The sequence below is a fragment of the Spodoptera frugiperda genome, chromosome 22 (assembly GCF_023101765.2).
Source record: "Spodoptera frugiperda isolate SF20-4 chromosome 22, AGI-APGP_CSIRO_Sfru_2.0, whole genome shotgun sequence".
Classification (NCBI taxonomy): domain Eukaryota; kingdom Metazoa; phylum Arthropoda; class Insecta; order Lepidoptera; family Noctuidae; genus Spodoptera; species Spodoptera frugiperda.
The window spans coordinates 1,337,681-1,347,151 of NC_064233.1; positions in this window are offsets into that span (position 1 = coordinate 1,337,681).

Genomic DNA, 9,471 nt, shown 5'->3' on the forward strand with positions numbered 1-9,471 from the left:
TTTAAAATATTTTTTTTCTAAAATAAAAGTAGCCTAAGTTATTTCTTAGTACATCAGCTACCTGTCAATAAAATTCCTGTCAAAATCGGTCCAGCCATTTCAGAGATTAGCTAGAACAAACAGACAGACAAAAATTGCAGAAAAAAAAAAATTTGCTGTTATTTATCGATGTATGTTCATAATTATGCAACAACAATAAAACAACGTCACGCGTTTTTATCCCCGAAGGGACCTACCCCTTCGAGAGGTGCACATTACGGCACGTAATGCCACTGTACACCCACTTTTCACCATTTGTGTTATAAGTCCCATGTAATAGGGGGTGAGCCTATTGCCATATACTGGGCACAATTTCAGGCTCCGTGCTACTACTGAGAAATTTTCGAAAAACCGAAAATAGCCCAGTAATACTTTGCCCAACCTGGGAATCAAACCCGAGACCCCTTGTCCGGCAGTCACATTTGCGACCACTCGACCAACGAGGCACCAAAATTATGCATGGAGTAAAACGTGGTTATTCCAATGTTACAAACAGACACTCCAACATTATGTATCGGGTGTATATACAGGCGGATGTAGATATCAGTTCGTATATCAGATCTAAATATATCACGCTAGTACTGTTTACAAACACGGGCAGGTGGAGGGACATTGTGTCGTTATCAGGTATTATATGTTATCAGGTACTTTAATTCTATAGTGGCGCGGTGGCTTGCAATATTTTTGTCAAGTCACGTTACAGAGATGCATTCGAACAACCTACTGTCTAGATCTAGACTAATAAGTCTCTTGGCGAATTAGGAAAAGTCGTGTAATGAGAGCGTAGGAAGATTTTTATAATGAACTAGCAAACCCGGCGAACTCCGTTTCGCCACCAATGATTTTCCCTGTTTTCCTGCTTTTTTCTTGATTTTTTCCTGAATTTTCTTTGCTATAAACCTCACGGAGCCCGAGACCTTTCCAACGAATGCAAAACCGTGCAAATCGGTTCGTGCATTCTGGAGTTATAGCGTCAGGAAGGAAAACCCGACTTATTTTTACCCGACTGCGCCAGAAGGAGGGTTATGTTTTTCGAGAGTATGTATGTATGTATGTATGTATGTATAATTGTTTGGCACGCTCTGCAGCCTAAACGGCTTGATGGATTTTGACTTGAGAGGTGTCGTTAGATTCGTATTTACTGTGAGAGTGACACTGGATATATCAAAATGTTTAAAAAAACAAAATGGCGGATTATTGGCGCCAAATTCGAATATTGCTCACTCTCTAGCCTGAACGACTCGATGGATTTCAGCTTAATACTGTGAGAGTGAAACTAGATATATCAAATTATAATAAATAATAAAACTAAAAGAAAAGAAAATAAAAAAAGGTAATTTAAAAAACTAAAAAACCCGACTGCGTTTCTTTATAAAAGCAGTCGGGACCCATTCTAGAAAGCCAGCCGTATGTGCCCTCACTAAGTCTTCATAATATTTAGAATGGGTCCCGACTGCTTAAAATTTTCTTGTATTCTTGTTTTAGGGTTTTTTTCATTTTAATGTTATAAAGAAACGCAGTCGGGTTTTTTAGTTTTTTAAATTACCTTTTTTTATTATATCTTTATATATATATATAATTCTTCTGTACGTGTGTATGTCACTGAACTCCTCTTAAACGACTGGACCGATTTGGATGAATTTTTTATGTGTGTTCAAGAGGATCTGAGAATGGTTTAGATTCACAATTTTGTCCGCCGGACAATGTTTTTTTTAATTAACTTTTAATTTATTAGTAGTTGTTGATTTTGGAATGTTTTACATTGGATTCAACAGACGGAGCTACCATCGCAGTGTCAAATATTATGACGTTAGATATTGTCATAACATTTGAATAATAATTTTCATCAAAAAGGTCCAGAATGTTTTAGCTTATTAAAAAAATATTTTCAAATTAAAGACGTGTAGACAGGACAACGTCTGTCGGGTCCGCTAGTAATAGATAAAAAAATAAACACATGCGACGAAATAAAACACCGAAATAATTGTTTTTACAATATTTGTACGTCTGTCTGTCTGTTCTAGCTAATCTATGAAATAGCTGGAATAGTTTGGACGAACCTTCCACTGGAAGGTAGATAGCTGGTAACAAAAAAGAAATGTTCTAAAAAGCTGTGGACATTAGCTAGTATATTATTAAATACAGATTTACGGATAGAGTTTAGATATTGAACAGTTTTTTCAAGAGGTAGGGCGGTAAGTAATAAAACGCTAGGATGGTTTGCAATCAACTGAACTTTAATTTGAAATTAAATCCGTTCATTCAATAAATATTATAATCGTACAGTCATTCATATATATTTGACATGAATGATAATAGATGGCGTTAGCAGTAAGGGACTAGAGTATTTTGTTAATATTTATAACACCCTGACCTAACAAAATAATCTAAATTCCCAAAACAATATAATACATATCAGAAAATTACTTTTATCGCACATGTTTGACTAAATTACACTTTTGAAATACCCATCAAACTAAGAAATTTATAATGTTTATCCTTACAAAGGCTCTTGGTCAGTAAATCAGCTGGCATATTATTTGTCGACACATATTCAATTTTAACTTTATTTTCTAACACACATTCTCTTACATAGTGGTGCCTGATATCAATATGCTTAGTACGCTTATTGTGAAACAAGGGATTAGATGCCAATTTAATAGAGCTTTGGTTATCGCTATACAAACAAAGTGGCATATTCCTACACTGTACAAGCTCACCTAACATATTCTTCAAATAAATGCCTTCTTTACAGGATTCAGATAAGGCCATATATTCTGCTTCAGTACTAGATAAGGCTACTGTCTTTTGTTTCTTTGATTCATAAGACACTACAGAGTTAGACATAATGAAGCAAAATCCAGTATATGACCTCCTGTCTAAGGAACAAGAAGCCCAATCAGCATCTACAAAACCATGTAAATCATCAGTGGTTTTCTTATACACTAAACCAAAATCCCTAGTTTTCTTAAGATACTTCAATAAACGTTTCAAATGTTTCCAATGACTTTCATTAAAGAAATTGTTATACTGACTTAAGAAACTAACACTAAATGTAATATCTGGTCTTGTTAATACTGATAAGTACATAAGGCTGCCTATTAACTGTTGGTATGGATATTTCTTATCTAAGCTACTGTTAACACCTTTTTCCAATTTTAAATTAATTTCCATAGGAGTATCACAAGGTGAACAATCTGACATATTAAATCTCTTAAGAATAGTATCTATATATTGCTTTTGGTCTACAGTAATACAGTCTTTACATACATTTATATTCATACCTAGACACTGTTTCATCTGACCTAAATCCTTAATTCTAAATTTCTTAACTAATACATCTATCAGCTCAGTATATGCACTATTACAGTTATAAAATACAAAGAAATCATCCACAAATAGAGCAATGTAAATTTTAGTATTATCACAACTTTTTATAAAAAGACAAGGTTCATAGTTTGACTTTCTATAGCCTAATTTCAACAAACAATCTTCAACTCTTATGTACCAGGCTCTAGCTGATTGTTTCAGACCATATATTGCTCTCTTAAGCCTCAACACTTTGTTATTACAATTTTGAAATTCTGAACATTCTGGTACTTCCATAAACACAGTTTCACTTAGAAAACCATTAAGGAAGGCTGTTGGTACATCAAGATGGTTCATTTTTAAATCAAATTGAACACTTAAAGCTAATAACAATCTAAATGTTGAGTATCTTAACACTGGAGAAAATGTCTCATGAAAGTCAATACCTTTTTTCTGAGTAAAGCCCTTGGCCACAAGCCTGGCCCTGTACCGCACTTCACCATCACTGTTCAGTTTCTTTTTGAACACCCACTTGGCTTTCACCACTGTTTTGTCTTTTGGCCTATCTACTAACTCCCAAGTGTCATTTTCACTAAATGATTTCAACTCCTCTGTAATTGCGCACTGCCACTGTTCACTCTCTGAACTGTTTAACACATCACTAACACTAAGCTCTTCACCTGATATTTCCGCACACAAATTCGCCATATAGTAGTCTGGTTTACGCCTCACACGTTTCTCGGGCACATTTGTGTCAACCTGCATAGGAAGAAGATCAACATCCTCTGGCAGCAATGTGTCAGAGTAACATTCATCAGTGACACTCGAAGAATCATCTGGAACATATGTCTCATCCTTCTGTTTGTCACTCTCAGAAAGTTCTTGCTCCTCTACATCTTCAGATGGGCTGCTCTCATTTATGGTGATGGTTGTTGTTGAGCTGTCATCAATGTTCTCCATGATCACAACATCTCTGGCTACAATTACATCTCGTGCCACTGGGTCATATAAGCGGTATCCCTTGACATTTTCTGCATATCCAACTAGGAACATTTTCTTTGATTTCTTATCCCACTTTCTGCGCTTTTCTTTAGGGATGTGTACCATGACTGGGCTGCCAAAGATTCTCAGGTGATCCAACCTTGGCTTTCTGCCTGTCCATATTTCATGTGGAGTGGTACTTGGACTGATTCCTGCAGTAGGGGCACGGTTGATAATATAAACGGCAGTATTCACAGCCTCCGCCCATAGATATTTCTGGAACTGAGCATCAAACAGGAGACAACGAGCTTTCTCCACTATGGATCGATTGTACCTCTCACATAGTCCATTCTGCTCCGGAGTGTAGCTGTTTGTTTTCTGATGAACTATCCCACAATGGTTCAAATAGTTCTCCATTTCTGCTGAACAAAACTCACCGCCATTGTCAGACCTTAATATTTTAATTTTTCTCGATTGCTGATTCTCAACAAGCTCTTTATATTGCTTAAAGTACTTGAAGGTCTCATTCTTCTCTCGGAGAAAATAAACAGTGCACATCCTGCTAAAGTCATCAACAAACAATATGTAGTAACGAGCTTTTCCTAATGACAGATTCTCCATTGGTCCACATAGATCTGTGTGAACCAGTTCCAGGACTCCATGACTTTTACTAGCACTGTGAGGAAATGGAAGTCGTGTCTGCTTCCCTTCACAGCAAACTGTGCAGCTGTTCTTAGTGATGTCACATTTTTCATTATAACTGACACCATCAACCACTCCACTCTTCAATCTCTGCATATCAGTGGCATTCATATGTCCAAGACGTCTGTGCCAAGTTGTACTGGATACGCTTGCTGATGCTGCAAACACTTGCTCAGTTTTCACACACAATTTGTATACACCATTTTCCAATTTGGCCACTCCAATACACTCGTTCTGTGAGTTATAAATTGAACAACCACTTCGATCAAATTCGACTCTGTTTCCATTGGCAATTATTCTGCTCACTGAGAGTAAGTTAGTGGTCAGATTTGGTACATACAAAACATTGTTTACATTTATCTTGTGAAGTTTACTACCGACACACGTCGTAATCTGTAGATCTCCTGAGCACTCCACAGGCACTATCGTTTTATTTGCCACGATAATCTCGCTGATCTTGGGCTGATTACAAACATTCGACAATAAATTCCTGTTGGACACCAAATGAGTACTTGCGCCGGAATCCAAGTGCCAGTCGGTCTGACTGAACTGTTTTGACATAAAAACTGCACTAAATGCATTCGTCCTCATTTTTTCTGCGTTTGGACATCGGTTTTTAAAATGTCCAGGCTGCTTGCACTTATAACATCGAATTAGTTTTGTTTTCGGCGATGTGTTGTTGCCGCCATTACTGACATTTGAATGATTCGTTCTACTTTCGTTCATTCCGCTGCCGACGCCGCGCTGTGAGTGAATGGTACTTTTGCCGCCTTTTTGATGATGTTTTCCCGCCATGAATGCACCTTCCGACTTAATCTCAAAACTCATGTCCAACAATTTTGTCTTTATAGCGTCCGCGCTGATGTTGATACCTGAATGTTCGATTGCCATTATCATCGGCTCGAACTTCTCCGGTAATCCGGCCAACATCAGTGATCCGATCCACTGGTCATTTATTTCGAAACCAGTTCCTTGCAGTTTCTGCGCGGTTTCTATTAGCTGGCTGACGTAGCTGGTCATCGAATCGCAGTCTTCTAGACGTATACTGATGAGATGTCTGAGCAAACTAATTTTTCGTGAATAGCCCGAATCATCGAACATATTCTTCAATGTTTTCCACAAGTCGTACGTTGTTGCACACTGCTTGATATGAATGTACAAGGATGCATCGATGGTTAAAACTAGTTTAGCTTTCGCCTTCATATCATCAGCTTTTTGCACCGCTGTCGCCGTTTCCGCTAATGGTTGCTTGATAGCGTCCGCCATGCCTTCGAGCACTAGCACGTTTTCTGCCGCGAAACACCAATCGTCGTAGTTCTCACGACCTTTCAACTTCGGGACGTTCGCTAGATAATTAGTCGACATTTTTATCAAAAACTGCACAAATTGATCACTATATTTTTCGCGATAATGGGACTGGGCCCATAACCTAATAAAACGCTAGGATGGTTTGCAATCAACTGAACTTTAATTTGAAATTTAATCCGTTCATTCAATACATATAATCGTACAGTCATTCATATATATTTGACATGAATGATAATAGATGGCGTTAGCAGTAAGGGACTAGAGTATTTTGTTAATATTTATAACAGTAAGCAGACGGCTCATCTGATGGTAAGCAATCTGCTCCCATGGACACCCACAAAACTAGAGGAGTTACAATACAAGTGCGTTGCCGGCTATTTGGAGCTTAGGGATAGCGGGAAGGATTTCCGGTAACGTCACACGGCTTGACTTAACGACAAAAACGCAAAATCAGTAGTTTTTGAGGGACAAACATCCAATCAAACAAACTTTCACATTTATAATGTTAGTATGACAATAAACAAGCTTTGTCACTTCTCTCTGTTGATAGAGTCCGCGGGCGGCGCTGTGGGCTCATCATCAATTGTATAAAAATGGTATAATATATATAATAATAAAAGCAAACATTGGAAACAAACATATTATTTATTGCTTACAAATAGTTCACTGTACAAACACATTCAACTAACGCCGGACATACAACTCGCGGTGTGTAGCGTGGCGGTGCGCACGCGACACTGCGCCTTACTGCGTACAACATAAGGCACAGTTTAGGTAAATAATAACAACATATTAATGAAAATAAAGTATGAACGAGCTTTGAAGAACATAAAACGTCAGGAATTACAATATAGGGGCATTACAACATTAAACTAAAGAGGACATAATTCACAGTAAGGGACACAACTTTATTTCTTACAATTTGTAGTGTTCAACATACATACAGAAACGAAGCCACGAGCGGTTTTTCCAATTAAAAGAACCCTTTATAAGATTAAACAATATTTGTTTTACATAATAAAATGCTAACATTTTAAAGGCCAATAAATTGCGTTTCATAAGACATAGGTACTTGACCAATTATTAAAATACTTGTATCAGAAAATATTAATGAAGAAATTAAAAGGAAAAAACGCGCTAGTGGCTCCGTTTCTTTGCTTCCAAATGTATCTGTAAATAGCTAAATAAATGCATAATTATATGAAAATACGTATTACTATTTACTATATTTCATTTTAAAATGTGTGCCACTCCTGAGTAGCTAGGCGTACTGACGTGCGCACTGCACACTACATTACATGTTGCAACAATCTGAGATAAACTCTTTTATAACTAAACATTCCCTGCTACATATATACTTATACAATGAGGGCTGTCGTTTGTTGCCCACCAGGTAGCGCCACGTGTAGCGTGAGGTTTATTTGTCCCAATAATCAATTTTGATTCAATACTTTTGTTGGAATGCAAAAAACTATACTTTATTATGAATTTTGTAAATTAAATCATGCGTTCGACACGTTTATGACGTTCCGCGTTCTGATTGGCTGTTACAATCAACCAATCACACCGCGGTTACGATGCGTATCAAATGTGAAAAAAGACCTCGCACTAGGCACTCTGGTGGACACAAACACGGCAGATATACTAGCCAATACTACATATTATATGAATATAGAGAAATATTTCTAAAGTACAGGAACATTGGTCCGGAGCAAGCACCGGACACTTCAATAATACTAAACTCTAACATTTACAATAATTTGGCCCCTAGTTACACACTGTGTCGGTTGACTGGACTATCTCTATACATAGCTTGCAGAGACTGTGTGCTTCTTCAAACAAATTCGCGAAAATTATCCTCATTTTAGATTGAATCAAATGGTTTCAATAAATCGAGTGCCGTGTCATAGCTGTCGAATCGTGAATAATGTGGGGTAGAAAGCTCATGAAATATATGAACGGACGGACAAGCAGTCGTATTTAATTGTAATTATCTAATAATATTATGCTAACGTGTGGTTGAGCGTCGACTTATTGCAGGCCCTGAGTAATAGTAATAAGATACAGTATTCATAAGTCATCCATTCAGTTATGTTGTGAGCAATTGAGAATTTTCGTAAACAGAAAATACTCAATAATTTCTCAATAAACCTATTTAGAAGAATTTCAGAGTAATCTTAACATTGGAGGTTATATAACTCAGGGCCCTATACTTACTTACTTAAACACGTATTGAGCGAGTGTGATATGTCGTAGTGAGTCTATCTTACTAATATTATAAATGTGAATGTTTGTTACTCAATCACGTCAATATGGCTGAAGGGATCGGAATGAAATTTGGAACAGGGGTAGATTGTGGTCTGGAATAACACATAGGACATCCTATCACTATCACCCAAGTCAGCTTAAACTCTAACTGTATACTAACATCAAAATCCATTCGATAGTTTCAGCGAGATTGACGGACAAACATCCAAACACCGTTATTATATTATAGTTTATGCTAAGATATACTATAACTATCGGTAATTGCAACAAAACTGTTACATTATATTAAACAAATACAGTCACTGTGACACTGGGCCGTGAACCAATACTTTAATGGTAATCCATAAACCCATAACCTTGAAATCGATTTAAGTTTCATAAACTCTACATATAGTAAGTTGGTAAACTTAAAACAAACATAAATATAATATTTACTGTAACTTGAACATATATTATATATTGCAATATTAAATAATAATCTTACATACCATTTTTGGAGATGCTCGACTAATTTCGCCAACTCATGATTATGAGTCCCGGTATAGTTCGAAACTAAACGAGCATCCTCGAAAATTTACTTAAATAAATATTTTCTATAGTTATTTTTACAAAACCCTTATTCTACATCTAGCGTGTCTATAGTATTGTATAAACAGACCGACAGCGGTCACTGGACGGAACGTAGTTATACATTATAATATAGTTATATAAATGCAAGTTCCATAGACTGTAGAAGTAATTATTACTACTGTGATATGAATGTCAAGTAATTTCAACCAGATAAGAAACACTACACAGTGGCACTCTGCTACGATTTTATTTTAACACACAAATTACTGAAATGCTATTCAATTTTTAGTTGTA